The sequence below is a fragment of the Saccopteryx leptura genome, chromosome 5 (assembly GCF_036850995.1).
Source record: "Saccopteryx leptura isolate mSacLep1 chromosome 5, mSacLep1_pri_phased_curated, whole genome shotgun sequence".
NCBI classification, from domain to species: Eukaryota; Metazoa; Chordata; class Mammalia; order Chiroptera; family Emballonuridae; genus Saccopteryx; species Saccopteryx leptura.
The window spans coordinates 135756339-135781095 of NC_089507.1; the positions used below are offsets into that span (position 1 = coordinate 135756339).

At 38.6% G+C, this 24757-nt stretch overlaps 1 protein-coding gene and 1 non-coding gene across 2 annotated transcripts in view; both read left to right on the forward strand.

The window, feature by feature from the left end:
- CELF2 (CUGBP Elav-like family member 2) overlaps nucleotides 1-24757 on the forward strand; it is a 704551-nt gene that overhangs the window by 7155 nt on the left and 672639 nt on the right. The window lies entirely within an intron of this gene.
- Nucleotides 16065-16168, forward strand: LOC136407436 (small nucleolar RNA U13). The gene has a single exon (XR_010751970.1). It is a non-coding gene; the product is annotated as a small nucleolar RNA U13 (small nucleolar RNA).

The window sequence follows — 24757 nt, forward strand, 5'->3', positions numbered from 1 at the left end:
AATTGTCTACTTATCTTATTTAATGAGTTATCCATGTCTGTGATAAAGTAGTACTCTACATATAATGTATTGATTACATATAAAAGTAGAAAACTAAATCAAGAAAATCTGCCCCATCAAGCCTCCCTTCAGTATATGCCCTATAGCAGTTAGCAGTAGTGCAGGCCTTACAGACAGAACACCCAGTTGCAAAATCCCAGATCAACCTCTGCAAAGCTGTGAGTCCTTGGGGAAATTTTCTTTTGTTGTCTATATTTCCTTTACAAAGTAATGGAGGATCACAGTGTTTCCTGTCCTGTAGTGTGGTTTTATGGATTAGGCACTAAAGTATATTTAAGATGCTTGGTATCATTACTGGAACATGTTGTTATTATGACAACCTGCCTTAGAACAAGGCAAAAGAAATAGCTATCAAGTTGGAGAAGCATCAGGTCAAGTTTTGAGGGAAGTTCAAGACAACACCTGGTTATAGAGCATAATAAATGATGAGATAGGAATACCAACAGCCTGGGAATCACCATCATGGTAGTGGTTCTGCAGGATGTTTCCAGTGGGACAGAGGTGTGAAGAATTGGTGATCAATTACCAAAGCAGCTTTTGGATGACATCTGTTCACATCAAACAAGGAGGACCACAGAAAACCCAGCTCATTAAGCACCTCAAGACAGTGAATCACTTTAACTGGAAAATGGCTCCTGGAAACTCTCTTAAGCCAATGAAATTATTTATGGAGCTTGCACTGATAGAATGGTACTACAAATCAGGCTATACCTGTTACGGTATCCTTAACTGAAATTTTCACTATAATATATCAGTAACAGTACCGTTAAACAACAAAGATAAAATATGGAATTGCTGAGCAAAGTTGTACATGCGAAATAAACGACACACATATGTAACATTGCTTTCTTTGTTTTTCTAATTCTATCTACTTAAAAAAGGAGAAACACTATGTTTTTGCAGAATTACATGTCCATTAGTTCTCAGGATAACCCATCCAAACCATGTAGCAGCCTTCTCAGTAAACCACAGGGCTGGAGCTCATGTCCAACAATGTGCTTGTGCAACAGACACATTTTGAGCTCAACTCCTCCTGACTAACTTCTGTTTTATTCTACCTCACTTTGCAGAAGTGATAGCAAAGAAAGACTTCTCATAGCATTCAACTATTTATTATCAAAGAAAACAGCAAAAAACTTTGCAAAAATTAAACAGCCATTTTTACACAAACCAACACAGAAAGAAGGGTGATCTGAAGACAGTCTTTTCAACAACACCCACTCACATAGATCTATCTTCATCTTAAGCATCACTCTTGATTATAAAATTCAGTCGTGGGCCCTGAATAGTGGCTCAGTGAATAGAGAGTCAGCCCAGGGTATGAAGGTCCCGGGTTTGATGCCCAATTAAGGCACACAGGAGAAGTGACCATCTGCTTCTGATCCCCTCTCACTCCCCTTTCTCTTCCTCTTTCCCTCCTGCAGCCAGTGGCTTAATTGGTTCCAGCATCAGTGCCAGGTGCTGAGGATAGCTTGATTGGTCTGAGTATGTCACCCTCAGGTTCTAAAAATAGCTTGGTACTGGAGCATCAGCCCCAGACAGAGTTGTTGGGTGGATCCCAGTGAGGGCATGTGCAGGAGTCAGCCTCACTATTTCCCATCCTCTCACCTATGAATAAATAAATAAATAAATAAATAAATAAATAAATAAAATTCAGCAATGAATTAAATCTTTGCAATTAACATACTGTATGGTTTTAGGTAAATATATATAATAGGCTGGTAAATTTATATATATAAAATATGTAATCTCTAATGTATATTTATCATATAAGTATAATATATTGGTAAAATAGTATCTATACAGTATATATACATACTATATATCTACTGTGTATCTTATATACTACATATATACTAGTATATACTATATCTACTTTAAACTATAGCATATATCTACTATACTATATTATGTATCTACTGTATACTATAGTAGATATTTACTATTACTATAGGAGATATCTATTACATACTACAGAAAGAGATCTATATACATTTTAATTTCTTCACAATAAAATGCCTTACTTTCCTCAGAGATTTCTGATAAGCAAATATGATAGAAGCAAAAGATTCTTTGAAAAAGTAAATATTATCCCAATTATGTTACACATTTCTTTGTGTATGAATATGCACACATACATATCAAAGTTACCAAAAAAATACTACATGTTTTGAAGACAGTTGTGTTTAAGTTACTTCTTTTCTGATCATTGAATTAACTATAATGATAATTATCAGTCAGGATAGGAGGGAATTTATACAAAGCTTTTCAGGGCCTCAGTATAATTTGTCAGTCCTGTAAATAAACTTGTTAATATCACAACTACTTCTTCCTGCAGCCCCTGAACCAGGCCTATGCTAGGGAAAAGGATGTCAATGGAGAGTGATTCATATGCAGTCCTTGTCCTTGCTGAGATGGGTACTTAGACATTTAGTAAATAATGCACAAATAGACGTATAATTGCAAATTGTCTCAGCCCACTAATGGATGAGAATAGAAGGCATAACAAGGGGATGGAACCTAATCATCAAACATTCCCTGAGGAAGGAACATTCATTCCAATATCTGAAGGGGGACTTGTAGTCATCTAGATAGAAAGGTGGAGTGGGGGATAGAGAGGAAGTGGGAGGGGAGGATGCCCTTCCAGGCAGAGGAAGCACGAGGCATCTTTTGTTGGAGGAGATGGTTGTTTGAGGCAGAGTGATTACATGGTGGATGAACAGAAGGCCCACGTTAGGAAAGCTCAGAAAGCAACAGGAAGACATATCAACAGAGAAGGCTGGAATCTGCTGAGATATTATTACTGACTTGACCATCATAAGGATTTTGGTTTTTATTCTAAGAGCCATGATAAACTGCTTCTGACTTTCCACTAGAGTGAAGAGATCCATGTTTTCTAAATAGCAGCTTTGGCAAGTGATTATGAAGAATAGAATGATGCCTTCAAAATATTTTCCATATTTCAAATCTTTACTTTCATCTGAAGGGAGATTAGTCTTAAATATATACAAATGGAATCTAAGTTATTAAATGTTGACATTTCAATAATTACAGAGAGAAAAACATTAACCTTCACCTTAAACTGAAATCCCCACTCCTGCTGGATACCAGAAATTCCAAACAAGGGGTCTTGTCCTTTGATTCAAAGGCTTTATTTCTATTAAAATGCTAACAATAAAAAGAGCTTTTAAAAGGTGGCACATAAACCCCATCTGTCAATTATACTTTAGTAAGGACCATCGAGTCCTTTCATGGGAAGAGGTTTTGCTTAAGAAGAGACAAAATAAAAACCAGGGATAGGGTGGAGGAACACCTGGAGAAAGGAAAAAAAGACAATAAGAACCAAAACCAAATTCACAGTCTGTCCTGGTTATTCTGATCACCAACCACCTTGTGTGAGGAAAGTTTGAGAGAAGCTTCCAAATTCCAAGAGCTGGCATCATTATTCCTTCTGTTGTAGCTCAACTCACAGGGCAGATCTGGGTGTCTCCCTTTTTCCTACTGTAACAAATAATAACTCTGAAACCACTGCTGATTTATCGGTGGCACTCAGGTATAGCAACTCATAAAAGCTCAAAGTAGTCTTTGCCGTTTTCCTGGAATAGAAAAGGGAGGAGGGCGTTTGTGAGCCTTCTGCCGATGAGCAGACTAGGGCTGCTTCCCCACCTGCTCAGAAGGATTAGACAGACAAAACCAAAACACAGAGAAAGATGCAAATGTCCCCAGAAACCGGGACACGTATGAGCCTCAGCTCCAAATGTCAATTACTGGAAGTCTCCAGAGCCTGGTTAAAAATAGATATGCAGGTTTCTTTGTTCACATGTCAGAAAGGGGCATCCCATCAAATCAGATTCCCATCACTCTCTTTTCACCCAATAGCTGAGTGTCAACGGTTTGCAACTATAATTCTTAGTTACCGTGCTGTCACAGGGTCCAAATCAGCATGTGCCCTTTCAGTTATATCCAGATACTAGCATCTCCAGGTTTTCACAGGATGTGCATGATATGGGGATGCACAGAGTCATAATATGTGTAAGCAATGCTATAACCAGCCCCTCATCTACCCACCCAAATAGCCTTTATATATTTCTGCAAAGAGAGAGAGAAAGTAGGGGCAAGGAGCAGTCACAAACTGTCAGCAAGTTAGATGAGAAGAGCCACATTCCATTTTCTATTTCTGCTGCCACCTCACTTAGGGACCTTAGAAAGTCCCTCATGCTACATTCTTCCTCTTCTCGTGCTTAGGTGAATCCCTCTCTACTCACCTTTGCCCAGGAAATACTGTACAAATGAATTAAACTTAGACTGAATGACTCATGAACTCCTGCTAAAAGTGCTTAAATTTGCAGTCAGCTCCAAATTAGACTTGGTAATTTAAGGAGCTGCAGTACAGATATCCCCAAATAACAGACAATTTAAAAGTCATTTTGACTTGATTCCAGTAGGCAAAGTTTGATTTTTGAGAGGAGTAGAGGATTTACTTCCCTAATTAGTTGTAGCTTTAGCCAGTTTTAAACATGTATGTGTTCTATTTTGTGAGCCCTGCCTGGCTTGAAACAAAAATATACGGAATAGGAAGGAGATGACCAAAATGTAAATTTTTCCATTAAAAGAGGAAATATACAGCAAATGAACAAGTTACAAATCATCTGTAAGCCTAGGTTTAACTTTAGGGAGAGGAATGGTTGTGTATGCTTCATTTGTGATTTTTGCTAGAAATTTCATTTTCACATTATGGATTTCTTTATGTGTCTCACCTGTAAGTCTTTCAAAGCAAACCTTGCTAGGAGGTCCTCACCACACTCCCACTGGCCCAAATGAATCACTCTGTTTGTGTCAATGTTTGGGACATCTTCACCAATCTTATTACATCTCTGCAGTAGTTTCTTCCACAGATAAGCAAGCATAATCTTTCCTCAATAAATCATCGCAGATTCATTTTTGGTGATGAACAAATTTTTTTTTTTTAATTTGTGTGTGTGTGTGTTTCTGAAGTGAGAAGCGAGGGGGGAGGCAGCAGACAGACTGACTCCCGCATGCGCCCGACCGGGATCCACCTGGCATGCCCACCAGGGGGCGATGCTCAGCCCAGAGCCATTCTAGTGCCTGAAGTGGAGGCCATGGAGCCATTCTCAGCACCCGGGCCAACTTTGCTCCAATGGAGCCTTGGCTGTGGGAGGGGAAGAGAGAGACAGAGAGGAAGGAGAGGGGGAAAGGTGGAGAAGCGGATGGGCGCTTCTCCTCTGTGCCCTGGCCGGGAATCAGACCTGGGACTTCCACATGCCGGGCCGACGCTCTACTGCTGAGCCAACCAGCCAGGGCCATGAATAGAATTTATGAGAGCTTGGGTATACCACTTTTTAAATAAAAGCAATTTTATCCCCCGATCATTTTCTAACATAGATTTTCTTTCCCAAAATAGGTACAAAATAAAAGATCCACTAAAACTGACTCTATTCCAAACTGTTCATGGTGTCCACCCAGAAGGGCCATCCTGTTTTTTCTGACAGCTCTGCACAATTCTACTGTCTCCTGGGGGCCCAGCCAACCTTCTCAGAACCTACTGACATTATAAAGAGATACTTTTGGTATCTGTCCTGCCCTCCAGATCCCTTTGAATAACAACTAACAAGTTTATAGTTCTTGCTAAATGATCAGAACTGAGCCCTTCCTGTTAATCACAATTCCATAGGTATTTTTATTGTGGGAACTTCACAGATGAAGAAAACTAAGTAGCAGACGAGACACACATAAATATCAGTACAAAGCACAGCTAGTGAGGGGCACAGTGATAAGTCAAACCCAGCACGCTGATTCCAAGGCTCATGTCTCTTCTCTGTACCTCTGACAGTGAAACTATCCCCTACCCGGCCCTGGGATCTACATTTATCCCCTCTGCTGTGGCTCAACTAAGGACCCAGACTACAATTCTGGAGATTCAGCTCAAAACACTGTGTTATATGGGTCCTTCCCACTATTAGTTGTTTCACAATGGTTCTCAATCCTTGTTGGGCAGATAAAATGTATTATGCTCACTTTGTTAAAGATGGCGCTGCCCACGTGGAGGCCATTGCCAAGATGATATTAATGTGTGTCTCTGTGGGCTGTGGGCAGGCAGGATCCTTGTAGCCTGGGGCTTGGTTTTAGGATTAAGCCTTTTCCACCCGTTTTGATGTGGGGTGGTACAATCCCATCATGCCCCAGAGAAGTGACTTTGTATTAGAAACTTCCCTATTTTGTATATTGGATTAAAGGATATGAATCTACACTATAAAATGGGGGCAGAACAGGAGCTTGCTCTCTTGGTTCCTGAGATTAGCATTAGAGAGCAGAGAGCAGAGGAGAGAGAGGCCACGTGGAGGAGGCCAGGAGAAGCAGCTAAGATGGCAGAGTGTTGAGTGAGAAGCCAGTTAGTGCAGAGTTTGTGCAGAGAGAAGGAAGGAGATGGGGAACAGAGGTAAATAAGTCTGGTGAGCTAGAAACCTTTGATTCTAGGAAACTCGGATAAGTCGGTAGCTTTGTGAGCACTGAATGTGAGTGGGTTTTGGAGCCCAGTGTGTGTTTTTGCTTGCCTGCTGGGTGCAAGCTAGGATTAAAGATGATGGCCCATCAGTTTTTGTCTCCATTGTTTCTTTACCGACTGTCCGAATCCAATGCAAACCTGCATGGGCCGGGCGGCTGTGATAGTGGCCCTGGCTACTGGCTTTACAATCTTCAATTATGGCAAAATGCCTATAGATGGGGGACAGTGTGTTTAAATAGCTACTGAGGTGGTTCGGTTACAGGAAAGCAGACCTGTCTCTTCAGGTCTGCCTAAAAGGCCAGCCCATGTGGGTTCTTGACTTCACGCAGGAAAGATTTCACAACATGAGTTCCAGGTGATTTTGAGAGTATGTTTATTAAAGCTGGAGACAGTGAAACAAGGAAGGGCCTAGAATAGAAACCACAGGAGAGAGCCTAGGCAGGACTGCTTTGGCTCTCTGGAAACCTTATGGGAAAGAAATGAGCCTACCAGTGTCAGAGAAAACGGGGCATTGGAGACAAGGCTCAGGATGATCTGAGGCTGCTTATTGCTGCTCCCCTAGTTGCAAGTCTCATGGGAACCCTTAGTTTAGGAGATGCATGCTTGGGAGAAAAAATGAGAATGGGGGAAAGGAAAGGCATGACAGCACACTGGGTCCCTTGTTTTGAGTGTTTTTGAAGACTGGGAGTTTAGGGGAAGATCTCAATAGAATATTCATCAGCTTTCCAGGTGTGCCCTTTCAGGGTCAAGGTCTCTACTGATTGGTCAATGCCAGGGGGTCATTAGTTATTGCAGCTGGTCTTGCCTGGTTGTGCTGCTTTTCTGAGCCTGGAGCTAAAATACACCTGAGGCCGGAGATGTTATCTCCAGGGAGGTAACCTTCTGTATCCGGTTGTAAATTGCTCAGCCAGTTTATTCAGCTACCTATCTGTTTTCCAATTTTACTTGCCAAAGAATTTTCCTAGCTTTTTACTATCCTGCCTTCATTCAGTGTACAGCCAGGGTTGAGAAACATTCATCGAGATTAATAGAAGAGAGAGAAGGAAGGGATAATAGAAATTGATCAGCAAAAGTAGTCTGGGAAGGCCCTGGTTGTGGGTAGCTCAGTTGGTTAAAGACTCTTCCTGAAACACCAAAGTTGCAGGTTCAATCCTACGTCAGGGCACATATGGGAAGTGACCTATGAATGCACAACTAAATGGAACAACAAATGAATGCTCTCTCTCTCTCTTTCCCTAAAATTAGTCAAAAAAATTCTAGGTGCATTACATTCTAAATCCTGGACCTTAGTCCCATTCCACACATATCAATGTGTAACCTTTTCTCAGATAAAGGAGAATTGCATATAATTAAATGGGAGAATTGCATATAATTAAATGGGACCTCTTTCTATCTTGACGGATAAAAAATCCTGCTCAATAAAGCAGTGTAGTAGACTAGGAGACTGCGTTAGAGAACATATTTGGGTCTCTTCTACTTTGAAAGACCTGTGCTTGCAGAGAAAAAATATTATGCTAATGCTAAAATGGCAACCAGAAGATGGATTAGACTATCTTTATACCTCAGTTCCTCACTTTGCATTTACAGTAGAACTTCCTTAGTTCTCACTTCAGTACTCTGTAAGCCAGATCATTATTTAAAACCTCCTGCAGTCCAAAAGCTATCTCTGGGCAAAGATTGAATACCTGAGGTCTATAGTGAGATTTCTGATTGCCCAGACTTCATTATCTTTATGAAACAAGCAACAACCCATTTGCTGATGTACAGGAAAGTTTTACCATAGACTGTTAAGTCTAACTACCATTGGCTAAACAAATGGATAGAGCATATTGTATGATTTACTTTTTTTTATTTTCTATCTGTTTGCCTACCTACTCATCTGAAAAATGTGGTAATTCACAATGGGACTCTCTGTCATTAGTCTGAATTAGTTAGTTCCTACTGTATTTTAGAAATCAAACCAAACTGAAGTCCTCAGGAGGTTGAAATGCTGGAAATTATCTAAGTGATTTTCATTACTGAAGCTCAGATTTTATTAAACATGTTATTACTTTTCAAAAATAATGAAAAATAATATAATAATTAATAATCAAACATCAGGTGGTGCTTGATTTCATACTACAAAATGGAAAGGCTGATGTTTAGCAGTGTGGCCATGGAGGACTGACTCCGGTCGCTGCAGGCTGCAGGCTGCCATGCTGCAGGGTCTGGGCTGAGCGGGCTCTTCGGCCAGCGCACTGCCTTCTCCCTCTGCCTGCTGTCTGTCTGCACTGATGTCCTGGTGCTCTGTGCATGTTGGGTCCCAGCACAGGCTCTCAACCATGAAGAAGAAGGCTGAACAATGTTCGTAGTATTTAGTGGTAAATTAATGCCTTTTAAATGCCCTCCAGCCTGTACCAGGAGACATGAAGAAGCTTATATAAGAATTCATTTTTTTTTTTTCTTTCCCCTTCAATCCATCCAACCTGACTGCCCTTCCAGACTCTTCCATGAGTTAACAGAAAGTTACAGAATAAACTGGTGAAGCTCTAACTGTGTGGATGTGTGAGACCCATTTTCTTCTTTTTTCTCCTAGTCTTCAGCACCCCTGAAGTCACCATAGTATAGAAAAGTCTGCGTCTTTCTCTGTAGGAAACTTTTCCATAGGAATGGCATAACTCTTCAAAACATGTGCATTCGTGTTATGAAAGGAAAGGCTATATTTGAACTTTAAGGTGGGAGGGGGGCATGGTAGTACAGGCTAAAGAAACGTATACACAAAAATATAAGAACCTCAGACTTCTTGCTTACTCACTTAGCACTTTGGGCTCATATCACCCCCAGAAGCATCTTGGATTTCCCCTTTCTCTCCCCTGCTGAAATTAGGATGAATTACTTTTTAAAAATTTTTTTTAATTTGCCAATTATTCTAGGTGTTGGCTTTCCTCCCTCCATTCCTCCTCTCATGCCCGACCCTTGCTCTTTCATCCTCATCAATTTTCATAGTCTGACTCTTCCTCCAGGAAGCCAAGCTGGGCTGGATTCTCTTTTTAGTGTACATTTCCCAATGGTATTTAATGAGTCATGTTGCTTTGATGGCATCCTCCAAATGGAACACACACTCTGAGGGCAGGAACTGTATTTGCTTGTGTATCTTTATCCCTAGTACCTAGAATAGATGGATGACTGACACAGGGGAAGTTTGCATGATTCCCTCTCCCTGTCATACCACCACCTCTGCTGCAGACAGCCCTGCAGCCCTTCATTCTGCTGGAACCCTCCATTAATATACTTCATGTAAAGTACCTTAATGCAGAGTGTTTTCTATAGAAATCTAGGCATCCAGCCTTCAGAACATCCAGGGATAGGAAGGAAAAGCATGTGCAGAAATGGAAGGAATCTGTCCAATAGGAGACTATGGTAGAATTTCTGTGAAATTCTGGGAGCAAGACGCCAGCCAAATTCCAAAGAGCCAGCTGTCAGTATCAAATGATAAAAAACAATCTTAGTGGAGGGAGAGGAAAAAGCAAAGAAGGGGAACTAGCCCATATGTAATGCCAGTGGCCACCACCATGGCCATGCAGGTTCACAATGGATTTAGGCAAATGGTAAAGGAACAGTGGAGCCAGAAAATAGTGGGCCATTCTGTTTATTTAAGTCTTATAACAGCGGAAGAGCAAACAAGCAGGGAAGACCTCTTCCCTTTCTCAGGGCTCCCAAGGCCCTCAGCGCTCTCTTCCTCTCTCTCTCTCTCTCTCTCTCTCTCTCTCAACTCCCCAGAAAAATAGGCTGGAGGAAAATAAACCCTCTCCTGCAAACAATGTACCCTCTCAAGCTGGAAGGCAATCCACAATTTGCAATCTGCCGCCCTGAGGGCAAGGACCTTCAACCTTCCACAGACCACACACACATGGTGCTGCCCTGCGCCAATGCAAAATACAAGCAAGCAAACCTGAACACAGTTGTTTTATACCTGAAACACATTGGTTTGCCCAATACCATGGAATTAGGGAATTAAGAAAGATTAAAGACATTGGCACTGATTATATATATTTTAAAAACTGAACAAATGAGAAACTATATATTAAACACTTGAAATATCTATGTGGCTGTAACACAAATTGTATTCATTTCTATAAATTGCTTAAAAATTTTGTCTTAACATGATGCACTAAAAGAACAATTTTATTTATCACAATATACAAGTCAATATTTATCTTTGTGGTCAGCCTTTTTCTATTGAAATGGCAAGCCCAGCACATACTTTTTTTCTTCTTCAATTATCTGTGTATTTAGCTTGGCAACTCTATGCATATGTTGAATTTTTGAAAGTCATTAAATTTTTTAAATAACAAAAAGTAGCTTTGTCTAAACAATTTATCCATTAAGGAATAAAGCAGTAGCAACTGACAAAACTTTTTTTTAAAAATCAGGACCTACCTTTAATTCATCTAAATTTGATACAACCAAAATTAAATGAATACTTCTCATGTAACCAATTATAGAAATGTCAGAGAGAACTCTGGTCAAGTCTCTTACCCCAAGTAGACCTTTTAGAAAAAGCAAGCCCAAAATTAGCTAGGGCCAATCACATAACCAAAGAATTGTCAACCGTCATTAACCTCAACCCATCAAATTTATACTAAACTCTCAGCATTTAGAACACCACTCCCCTTCTTATCTTTACAGTGATAAAAGTCATGGACCTCAATTGGGTATGAAAAGAAGGTACCCAAATCATAAGTAATATTTAACAGGTTCTCAAACAAATGCAACCAAACCTTTAGTTAATTCCTGACAATTTGAAGCAAGCGGGCACATGTACTAAGATTCTCAAGTAGTTCAAAAGCTTTCCTTAAGTATAGTACTGTTGAGCATAAATGGATCTTAACAATATCCAACTATGTCCTCTAAAAATAGGTATTAGGAAACTAAGAACCAAAGAACTCAAGTGAATTGTCAAAGGTCATGGAAGCAGTTAGCAGCAATCAAGAATGCTACTCAAGTCCCAAGATACATAGTCCAGTGACCTTTCTCTGCCTAAACTTTACAACTTTAAACTTTACAGTTTCACCAAAACTATAGCCAGAGAGATCTGCCAACCATGTACAGATTCTTTCTCTATGGGTCTTCTACTAAAAGGAAAGATTAAGCAGATGAAAATCTCAAAGAAAGCTCAGAATTTTACAGGTAAGGGAGCAACTACTTCACCAAGGCTGACTTAAAGTCAGACTTTGATCTTCCAAAAATATGCCAGTTTAACAATAAAACTTCAATCCTTCATGACTTCTGACTTTTGGGGTGATAATTCTCCTCTGATATATCTATTTGGGTTAAATATTTAATTTTTCTTGAAATGCTGTCTGTTTTATTATCATTCTCTAGTTAAAATATAAATAATAACTCAGTTTTAGAGTGCAAGTTACAGAAGCCAGACTCTATAATCAGTGCACAATTTGATCTAGAAATCCTCCAATAAAGTGTATACCCTCTGCTTAAATAGACACTTTATTAAGTGCCAGAAAAACCTGAGACATTTGATACTAGTAGGGGCTTTTGATTACATCATGTAGGATGAAAATAAATTTCTTTCCTTTATTTAAGGTAGAAAAAAATTGATCAACCAAATGAGGTTAATATCAGATAATGTGAAAGGACAGTTGTCATTAAATACTTGAATGGTGACAATTTTAGATGAATTCCTTGTTCATGAAGGAAAATTATTTTAAAAGATGGCTGAAATACTGGGAGACAAATTTGGGGGTCATGTGGAGAACACAAACCCTCCTTATTAGAACTGTTCAACAATACAAATGACCAGCCACAGGCATCTATAAGCAACTGCTCACTGCTAAAGCAGAAGCAACTGGATGACCCTCTGCCAAGGTGATAAAAATGGGATTTCCGCATTAAGTGGTGGAATCAAACAAGAAGGTGTTTTTTTTAAATAATTTCCTTCTAATAGCAGGCATTATATAATTCAGATTTTATAAATTGATTTTAATAAGGTTTGGAGTACTAGTTTAAATCAACTATTACTAAGTATGTAAATTTAGATCCTATACAGAGAGAACTTCAAGGACATGGACCGAATCCTAGCAATCTTAAATACAGGTGTACAAATAGGGGATAAGTATGATTTCACGTGTTATACTTTTAGAGATGACCCGAGGGAGAGAAGTCATGAAAACTTTGAGTATTTGAATCAGGTAGCAAAACTGAAGTGCATACAAGAAGAAACATCAATACGTTAAGTAAACTTTTCATGTTGTACAACATTTTATAGCACTGGTGTGGTCCACAAGCCAAGAAACACAGGATCACATTTAGAAACTATAATGAACATATGTTTTAAATAAATATGTAGGTAAAATATTAGAGCTAAAGCAGACTTTCGCATCCCATCATCTTTCTTTACAGATAAGGATATTGAGACCTGTTGGGCATATAAGTTTGTAAAATGTGATTTCTACGTTTGCTCATTTTTATTGTTAAAAATGGCTTCTGCCCAGGTATGTGATCTTTGAAACTGCTAATTACCTTCTTGCTTGGGATAGGCCATTGTTATGCTAATGTTGCTGGAGGAGGGGTTTTCACACCAAGGGAAGTTTGTGAGGAAGAGGAGAAGGAAGCCAAGATGACAGGTTTCTGAAGGAGAAGCCAGTTTGTGCAGAGTTTTGTGCAAAGATGAGAAGGGAGAAGTTGTGTAGATGGGGAACCAGATGTGACTGAGCTGGTAGGAGCCTTTGATTCTAGGAAAACCTAGATGTGTCAGTAGCTTTGTGAGCTCTGAATGAGTGGGTTTTGGAGCCCTGTGTGTTTTAACTCACCCACTAGTTGCAAGGCTAGAATAAAGGAATGGCTCACCAGTTTTTGGCTCCACTGTTTCTCTACCGTCTGTCTGAAGTCAATGTAAACCTGCATGTGCCTGGCTGTGATGGCCATGACTACTGGCCATACAAGACCCAAAAAAGTGAATGACTTCCTTACAGCTCATGGGATCATCATGGTGCTGAAGGATTGGGCACTGTTTCTAGCCAAACTAATTAATTCATGTAAGGGCTCATGTGTTGAGACACAAGACAATGGCATTAAATAGTTCCAAGAAAGAAAAAGCAAACAAATGACTTGGCTCATATAATATACCTTCAAATTAAAACATAACAAAAATCATGTCAGTGTGCATAACTCATAAGAAAGAAGAAAGTATAGAGCTTCATGATACAAAAAAAGTCATTGACTCAAGAAAGAATAAGAAATCATAGGAAAGAGGTTATAGAAGATTATTTTGGAGCTATTTATCTTGGTTTTTTCTTCTTAATAACTCTTTGTGATATCTTCCCTTGTAGTCTGATATAAATGGTATTATTGAGCCAAGAATAAAGTCTATCACACATGATTGAAAAAAAATACTAAGAGTGGTGAAAATGATACGTAAGTTAAAAAATAATAATTACTTTAGCATATTAATTTCACTTGGAACCTTACACACTCACAGGGTACACTTTTATCTAAAAATGAAGTCATCATTACATAAACTCTACAGAGGCAAAGACTATTTCTGGCCTGAGGTCCTTAAGTGACTTGCCCTGCAAGATATTGTTATGTAATATATGCTTAATAAATACTCATATATTAAAAGGTTGATGATGATAACAACCTTTGCCAAATGCCAATTATAGGACATCAAGTCAAAGCTTCATGGGTCAGTACATCAGCAGAAAGGAAGCAGCAAATGGAATTAAAATAATGTATCTATTTGTTCATTGTTAATGGCTGCTATGCATTTGAATTAGGCCAGTAATTGCTTCCCTGATATGAGAGCAAAATGCCAAGGTAAAGACTGTAATTAACATTCAGAAAGAATGTGGGCCCTGAGTATGGGGACGCCTTTGAAAAGAAATCTCTAGTTTCCTCTGTTCCTCTTCTAAATCTCTTCGTAATTTCTTAGCATTCTTTTGCTCTCAAAATTCTGTTTTTGTTATTTTTGATGCCTCTCTTCTGCTTGCTTTTAACTATTATCTCCAATTCTGATGCCAACAAAATTCCTGTTTATAAAGAATGTTACTTCATTTCCAGGAAGAGTTCGGAAACAGAAAGTGTTAAAAGAAATCAACTCAGTAAATTTGAAGATCTAATTGCTTATTCAATGATTCATAAATCAGATAGCATCCTATCTAGCAAATATAAAGGAGCTCCCAAGAGCTCTTGAAAAGGACAGGCTTCTTTAGAGCCTGTAAAGGGATAGGACAAGGAAGTTTTCTAGCAAAGGTGCAAAAAGTGGATTGTTTTAGGCTTAGATCACTTTCCTATGCGGGATGAAAGGGTCAGTCAGGCAGATACCTTGCTTCTGCTGACCAGGTCACTTCAAATTGACGGGCTAAAGATTACATTCCTGGGAGAGGCTAAAACTGCAATTAGGTTAAGTGTTAAGTCTTGGTTTGCTGATGTGAGGCTTAGTACCAGCGACTTCATTTTGGGCCTATTGCTTCTCTTTTAACTGCCCCACCAGCAATAATAGGAGTCCTGATGAGGAGAGTGTGGAAAGGCCTCTGAGATACTCAGTTAAAAAAAAAAAAAAAGACTTACTGTCCAATGGGAGACAAATTGTTTGTTCCTTTTCTTATCTCTGTTTCACAGAAAAAGCAAGAATATGGCTGACCATCTTATGTCCAAAGGAAACCAATTGACACAGTTACATCAGTAAGAAATAAATAATAGTAATTATAATAAAATTTTGAAATCAAGCCCTCAGGTTTTTTTGATTCCCATCATTTAGGATCAGTCTATGACCTCTTACTTCTTGTACTGGTTTGGAATGTGATTGTTTGATATATGTTAGAACATCCTCAATTTCCTCTCCAAATGACAGGATTCTGGATGTTGGAATCCATGGGAGTCTGAAAGACTAGAGTAACAGGCTTTATTGAAAGGAAGAAAGGTACCCTGCTGGGCACTTCTCTTGGGGAGAAGAGGGCTGGTTACAGACTAGGGGCGGGTTATATAGTGTTTGGGAGAGCCTGAGGGGATACTGAGGCAAAAGTCCTGGTATGTCCGGAATGCTCCTCCTTGGGGGCTTCAAGCATGTGGGTGTTGAATCAAAAGTCCTGGTGTGTCTGGAGCCCCTCCTTGGGGCGGCTTGTCAGCTTTTTGGAATTCCTCTGTCTCAGGGGCGATAGTCCAGTAAGGGTGAGGTCTGACAGATAAGCAGAACATCAAGAGGGCAGTTTGGAATACACATATCTATCACTGGAAAGAAGATCAGTTTCCCCAAGGGAAGCTGATGGCTTAAGGCATGAGTGAATAACAAGGGTAAGAGTATTTGCTTCCTTCATTTCTTTCTTTATGGCTCCTAGCTCTGTGCTGGATACTTCTACTCTGTAATAATGTTTTGACGGAGGGCACCACAATATAGTCATGAAACTCACAAAGCCATACCTACCACATTGCAAGGACTCAAAATCCAGTAGCACTAAAAGAATGCTTTAAATAGCAAATGGAGATCCTTTTTCGGTTCATAAGTGTGATGATTGGGTGTTCACGCTCTTGTGTGACATGTGCCTCCCTCAAAACTTGTTACAACACTGGCACACTACCCGTCTGACATAAAAAATAAATAAATAAATAAATAAATAAATAAATAAATAAATAAATAAATAAATAAATAGCAAATGGAGCCTAACCTGTAGTGGCACAGTAGATAAAAGGTCAACCTGGAATGCTGAGTTGCTGGTTTGAAACCATGGGCTTGCCTAGTCAAGGCACATACCAGAAGCAACTACTGTGAGTTAATGCTTTCTGTTTCTGCTCCCCCACCCTTTCTGTCTCTCTCTCTCTCTCTCCTCTCTAAATAAATAAATAAACAAACCATTAAATAGAAAATGGAATATAGTATCTCTCTAAGGTATGGAGCACAGGAACAGTATATTTGAAGCAGAATGGTAGGTGGGAAAATGCATTTCTCAAAGTAAAATCTTCAAGCAGGTTGAAGTTGTTACAATAATAAAGTGGGTTGTAGGAATAGATGTGGGCCTGACCTGTGGTGGTGCAGTGGATAAAGCGTCGACCTGGAACACTGAAGTCACCAGTTCAAAACCCTGGGTTTGCCTGGTCAAGGCACATATGGGAGTTGATGCTTCCTGCTCCTCCCCCTTCTCTCTCTCTGTCCCTCTCTTTCTGTCTCCCTCACTTCTCCCTAAAAATGAATAAATAAAGTCTTAAAAAATATAATGAGAGAAATAGACTATCCCTCATTATCTGGGAATAATTAGTGTCCCAGGTAAAAATTTTCTAAGACTAGGATTTCATATCTAAGTAGAAATAATTACAGGGAAACAGGTAGCACAATTTAATCAGTGAATTTTGCTTATTGAAGAAGCCTGTACTAAGGATATGCTGCATGTACAGCACTGTCTTAAAAGCATAACCGAGTCTAGTAGAAGTGTGTTTCTGATCTTATAATATAATTAAAGAGAGAATTATTTGGTTGCAAATCAATTTAACTGGATACTCACTACCTGGTGAGCTTCAAATCTGAATTTTCAGTTTTTGTTTTTTTTTCTATCTTGGAATGACTTTAAAAATGTCAAATTTTGTCTCAGGAGCAGTAGGAGTTTATATGTAATACTAGTGGCACAAAAACTTCACAAGAAATGCTAAACTGCATTAATGGAATCAGTAGAAAGCTAAATTGTGGACTTCTAATGGAATACCTTTCTCATTTTCTTTTTTCAAAAGTGAAACCAATGGCATGAATCCAAGACATTGATATTGTATATGGGCCCAACTGTCATGAAAATTAACAGGATTGTACTCTCAATCCATCTTAAAATTAAGACTAATGTTGAGAATTAAGTATGGTTTTTACTTTTCTTTCTATCAGAGTTTTTCAACCTCAACATTAATTTGGGGTCAGATAATTCTTTGTTGTCAGGGGCTGTCCTGTGGGTTGGAGGATATTTAGCAGAATCCTGAGCCTCTACCCTGCAAATACCGCAGCAACCCTGCCAGTGACAACCAAAAATGCTGTCTCCAAACATTACCGAATGTCCTCTGTGAGGCATCCCCTCGTCCCCCCCAAAAAAACCTCTGCTCTCTATTGCCGTCTAACTGTGCGAGTTCCTATTGGCCAAAAGAGATAATTTTGAAGTCAACACATCAAGGTTGCTGTTAAGTTTTAACCAAGAAATCACATAGACAGGGAGCTATGACTTTATGAAATTTATCCTGCTATTGACTCACAGGATTCTTTTCCTAAGAAAAAGATGAAAGGCATTGTGCGTACTGGTTCCAGGGTTGTCTTTTTGAGTCACAGTGTAGCATCTGCTGCCTGCGTGCCCTGTCTACTCCTAAATTTCCCTGAGTGGAGACAGCCTGAAGCAGTCTTTCCAATTTGCACACCTCGGGGTTAGTATTAATGACTATATGAGAATAGAGGGGAAAGTACTATCAGTTTACCTGATGGGAGGATGCCAAACTGTTTAACTCTGAATTTGCAAGGAAGGGAACATAGTACACTGAGTTTAAGCAATCCTCAACTTTTCAAGGCCTCCTTTTCCTGTTTATAAAACCGTTTTGTGGCACTTGATTCTCTGACTTTTCTCATCTCAAGATATTTTAACATGTTTCTGTAGTTTTATGGAGTTTCTTGGAGGCTGGTAGGCTATAACTGCAAAGATCAGGAATTGATCATGACAGGGAAAGTGAGATCGTTTTTGATGGCAAGTCGGCTAAAGCTTACATTACAGGTCACCAAGATAATCCACTAGATGAGATTTGCATTTTCACAAGATACAAGAATTTTCAGAGTGGACAGTTCTTAGCATTTCAGCAGCTTTGTCATACATAGTTGAGTGAGTACCCTCTTCATCTCTAATCATTTTATTCTCTTGACTTGCATGAGCTATATTTGCCTAGTTTTTCTACTACACCACAGGTCCTTTTCTTCTCATCTCCTTGACTGAATCCTGCTTCCTACCAAGCCTGTGTTAAGGGTCTGCAGGACTCTGACTTCAGGCCCCTCGTACCCACTCCACTTGTGTGATCTCAGCCAGACCCATGGTTTTAAATGCAACTCATATGTCAATAATTTATTCCCCCAGCCTAGACCATTCACTGAGGTCTGTCCTCTTTTATCCAATTCCTACTTGGGGTCTTTATCTAACCACCCAGTGGGCATCCCCAACATAACTGGGCCAAGGTACAACTGTCAGTTTTTTATACTCACTTCTGCCTTCTAGTTCAACAGGGCAAGTACCATTCCTCTCCCCAAACTACAAGTCATCCTTCCTTTGCTTCACACTCAAATCCAGCTCTCCAAAATATTCCTAATCAAATTACTGCTCCTTTTCTCCACTTTTAAACCTCAGGCATCTTTCCTCTGGATCAAGGCCATAGTCTTCAAACTGTTGTTCTGTCCAAAACTTATTTCTAAAGTTGTAAATCTTTTGTTTCCCATTATATTTAGAATTAGATCTTACCCTTACTAATATCTAAGAGGCCTCCAAAACCTGGCCCTTACCTCTCCCATCCCTCCCCTCACTCAAACCATGATTGTCACACTGACCTTACTTCTGGCACACAACATATCTGGTTTTGATCACAAGGCCTTTTTGCCTGATGTTCCTCATGTTTGTGACACACATTTGCCAAATACTTGTAACGTGTCCTGTTCTCATCATGAAGATCCCAATTCCAGTGGTCCCTCCTCAAAAAGTCACCTGTCAAAATTGCTCTCACCTCCTATCATCTGAGTGAAACATTCATCTTTTATATTTTTTATTCATAGCATGTGTTCCTGTATTCCTGAAATTATCTTATTTATTCATTACATGTCTACTGTCCACTCTTATGGGTAGAATACATGTCCCTAGCTGGTAGTGACCTTGTTTTTTTCATTGCTGTATCTCGAACCTAAATCAGTGCCTGACACATAAAAAAGCTCAACACTTGTGGGCTGACTATCTAGATATAATCTTGGAAAAACTTATGAAAAGCCAAATGCTATCTAATAAGCCAAATGCTTTGCTCTATCATGTGTCTATCTACCTACCTACCAGCAGGGCATTGATCCATCTTAAGATCTGCAGGTAATTCCAAATTGCCTACAGTCACTTTAAGGCTCATATATTAACTAATCAAGTGAACCCTTGTTTCCAGAAAGCTTGCTTCAAATGCTGGTATGTCATGAAATTCTGCTTTCATAATGTTGGCTACCTTTAAGACCCAGTGATACCCGTATGCTTATGCAACTTGATCAAGCAAAGGATGAATTATTGTGAATAAATTGAACTACATAGCACCAAAAGAAAATATGGGTATAGCTACCTTAAAAGCAAAGAGGTCTACTTTCAGACAATATTTAGATGGTGATTAAAAAGGTAAGTCCCAGCCCTGACCAGTTGGCTCAGTGGTAGAGCATTGGCCCAGCATGTGGATGTCTCAGGTTTGATTCCCAGTCAGGGCACACAGAAGTGACCATCTGCTTCTCCACCCCTTCCCCTCTCTCCTCTCTCTCTCTCTCTCTCTCTCTCTCTCTCTCTCTCTCTCCTTCCTACAGCCATGGCTCAATTGTAGCGAGTTGGCCCCAGCACTGAGGATGGCTCCAGTGGCTTTGCTTCAAGGGCTAAAAAATAGTTCAGTTGCTGAGCAATGGAGCAACACTTCAGATGGGCAGAGCATTGCCCCCCATAGTGGGCTTGCTGGGGGGTGGACCCCAGTCGGGTGCATGTGGGAATCTGTCTCTGCCTCCCCTCCTCTCACTGAGTAAAAAAAAAAAATGTAAGTCCCCCTCCAGTATTAAACATCTTTGGACCAATAGGAATTATAAAATTTCCTTTAAGAACAGCCTTTAAATTGAGACAACCTACTGAAGCTCATTTTTTACATTTATACCACTATTATTATGTCAATAATTATTTTGTTGTTACCAATATTATCAACATTATTATTGGTAAAGAAATTGCAAACTGAAAAAACAAAAAAAGTATGTGGTACAATTGCCAATACTGACCTGAAATATATAAAACAAGACTATAGCTAAATTATAACTATTTAAGACTAGTCATCAGAATTAGGAAGCCCTGTTGGTCAGACATGTTCAAATTAAAAAAAAAAAAGTGTGATCTCGGGTGAGGGAAATCACAGATACTACCTTGCATCTTTCCATAGTTAGGCAATTAAGTGAAATTCACACCAATTGAGATAAAAAATGCCTGTACACTGACACAATAAAAGACAGCTTTATATGCTTGATGTCATGTTGACAGAATTACAATCATTTCGATACTGGAAAGACAGGAAATTTTTGACGAGTTTCTTCATAGGGAAAATAATTTCTCTAAAATACAAAAGTGGGCATGTTGAAATGCTTTCTTTTTTATCTACATGCTTGTATTTTAATTGGCAAATAATTATGTTGGCTTAGATCTACAGCGTGTTTTTCCTCTTCTTATCCTCATACCATACAAACAAAACCATTTAAAAAGCCATAGATTCCAAAAAATCTAACTTATTGAAAATAGTTTATATTACTGTGGGGAGTAACAAATTTTCCTCTACCCTCAAGGTTCATCTGGCTGACCTAATAATCAAGTAGGCAAGAGAAAACAACCAAACCTAATTACGTATATATGTGCAGGAACCCCACACACATGAGAGTCAGAGATACCCCCTACTCCCATGCAGAACAGGTTCAGAGGTAGAAAGGGAAATCGAAGCATATAAGACATTCTGAGCTAGGGATGAGGTCATGCACCTTGGAGGCTTCAAAGAGTCATTGCAGACTATAAGAAGAGCAGATGTTTAGTAAATAAAATTTTACCCTGCCATACAGGTGGGTTGAAAAGGTTATTGTTGATAATCTCTTATGTGCAAAACCCCTAATTCAAATCCTTCTAGGCAGTTAAGGGTGAAGGGCTGAAAATTCTCCTGAGCCTGTGACTAAAGTTGGGTTTAGCTCTCAAACCAATCTGCATACTGCAGAGGCACATGTCAGGTGACTCATTCTGGACTCCCACACTACAAAAGGCTTTATTTCCACCATATAAAAGATTCACTTATGGCTGACTTTATAAAGAGCACTCCTATGTTTTTAAGTGTTCAGCTGGAGATTATGATTGAACCTAGATGACAGAAAGAAGGAAATTTAAAGTTCACATTCTAGAAGCCATAACCAATTGAAGAGCTATCAGATATAAAAATAAAGCATCTATGAAATTATTAAATGTCTCAATAGGAAAGTAAGTTAACATTTTAAGAACTTCATGGATCATTTTAAAGAACAAAAATATGATATAAAAAAAGACATTGGTACTTTATCAAATACCAGGAAGGAGAGAAAATGGACCTTTGCTTTTTTAGGAACTAGAAATAAAATCTTTTCCACACTATCTCAATAGAATTTTCAACACTCTAGCCTTCAACACATAAGCCAGATAATCAAATTGCATATATGAAATAAGTTTTCATATATCAAAACTCTCTGGCTCAATGTTCAGTAATCTCCTTTTACTTTTAAGTGGCTAAATTTTATTCTTGGCCAAAGATTACTTTTTATTGTTTTATGAAAGCATATTTTTTAATATTTACCACTAACTACCTTTATAATGAAAAGTCTTAAATATAATTTTATTTATTAATTTGTTACATAATATTGTGAATCAGATAGTATGTATAAATCACTATAGCATTGTACTATGAAACCAAACATACCAAACACGTTTCCCAAAAATTCTGGTAGAAGAGCTAGTGACCAGGGTCCTATTACCTAACCATCATTTCCTCAGCAGTAAAATAACTTAACTATCAGCTTGCCTGATAGTGACTATAATGATTTGATGGGTTGAGCTCTCTGAAAACTCTCTGAGAAGCATAAATACCTATACACAAAGCTCATAGAAGTAGTGATATTTAACAATGGTATGGCATTTGCGTTTATAAGCAACAGATGATTAGAAAGTTCTTCTGTGGTGTCCATGGAAGATTAAACTTTCTGGCATGTCCTCATTTACGATGAAGGCTCTCTACTTCTGCCATGTGACCTGTTCCTTTAAAATCAGTTAGAGTTAATATAGTCCAGATTTGGTTTGCTCTGTATTTTAAATACAAAATTTATTACTCATCAACAGAACCCATATGGAAGAAAATAAGAATGTATTCAGCTGATTTTCCTAGCTAGCCCATGGATATGAGCATTCTATCACTACTCTCAACGATGTTCTTATATTAATATTCAAAAGATGCAGATCACTGTTTATGAAAGTTTTATATTATACACACCTTCTATTTTCAAAGATTATTAACACCAATTATTAAACTATTGTTTCAGGGGATTTTATTTCTTTTTTTTAATTGAGTCAGAGCTACTTTTAGTTTATTTTCATGTTCTCTTCCCTGTTTTTATTTTAAGCCCAGGTGGTCAACATAACTGATTATCACAGACCAAAATGGTCAGTTCCAACCAAAGCACTGCAAAGATGACCTGTTGTTGGAACAGTCTTAGTTCCTGCAGCATTTTTAGCTTTTTTTTTTTTTTGCTTTTATTGCCACACCCCCAAGTTTGTACCTAAATCTCACTTGACCCAGATGTTTTAATTAGGCCTACCATAACTAATCAATATCAGTGAGATGGTCCCATAATTTAATAAAGCAGATAAAGCCTGGATTTCTACAGATAAGAATAAATCATGGGGGTATTTGAATCACAGTTTTTATCAGAGACCCAGTGGGATCGTAATGTGTTCTTTCAGTCTGTACCAAAGGTAGTAGCAGGAAGCTATTTTATAGATTTCTTGGTAATCTGAGCTGATGCTATACCTGTTACAGGACTTTTCCATTAAAATAGAAACACAGCAGGATAAAATAGATACAAATGGTGATTTTGTAACAGTCAATAAAAACATGACTATAGTAATGGAAAATTTGTTCATGAATTGTGAAGTATCAGTGGCTCAGTTGGTGTGGTAATAAAATAATTTGTGTCCTGCCGCTGGAACTTTTTTTACCGTGCTAGCATGTACCTTTATTTATTGGGGTTTTTTCTTCCCTTTGAGAAAGGAGTCACCAAAAGCAATAAACTTATTAAAAAAAATAATGTATCTTAGTCAAACACAGACACCTAATCAAAACAGCCTCTTAAAAGGCTTTTTAAACTACTTTAAAAGCCATTACTTTTATTTATGAAAGAAAATTTCAGCCCATTATGTGAAAAATAAATTTATATTTAGTCCTTTCATGTCAATGGGAATGACTGTTTTATGTAGAAAACAGTTAACCTCATACCTCCCGAATTAAGAGCTATCATTACCTTCTGAGTCACATGTTGACCTATAGGAAGCAAAATGCAGAGAGAATGAATCACCATTTTAAGTAATGATTTAAATGAAAATTTTAAAAAGCTGAGAAAAAGGACTCAGGGTCATTTGGAGAAAGAGGGCAGAAATAATATGATATTCTATTTGATCTATCAAAGTATGTTCTGTCCAAAAGATTTATCCTAATCCTCTCCAAAGGGAATGCTATTGTACAGGTTTCTGTTAGTGTCTTTGTGGATATTAATTTGCTAGAAAACTTGCTTTCCTCCCACCATACCCCATGGTTCCCAAATTATTACAAATAATTAAAATAATGGAAGAAACCTTTTATAGTGAGACTATGAGGTCAAATTTATGAACTATGCTGGTTCTCCCTCAGAGATCAGATGCATATATTTAAATTATGACTTTACATTTGATATTAAAAACAGGGGAAGAAGACAACTATTATCTCTAGAATATGGGAAATAAAAACTGGAAGGGAACAGAAGCCCCTTATAAATGCTTTCCTGCCTAATAAAGCGATCCAATTTTCTTTTAATTTCTAAGGTTTTAAATAAATTAATCTGAGAGTCATATTTGAAAAAAAATCGGTGCTATCTTGTTTTAAACAGGAAGCAAAAGAACACGAGTCATTTTGAATCAAAGGCTCCTCTATTCTGTCTACTCATTTGCTCTGTTGATGACTTTCCTGCTCATGAGCCTAGAACTTTTACCAGACGTCTTCGTGTGATAGAAAAGCTTTAAGTGTCCAGCCGCATAGGTCATGAAGATGCACCATCAAACTCCACTCTATCCTAGTCCTGTTCAGTTCCTCTGCTTAGTTTGTTTTCCTTCCCATTGGCATGTCTCCCTCCTTCTCTGGGCTGGTTGCAGAATGAGG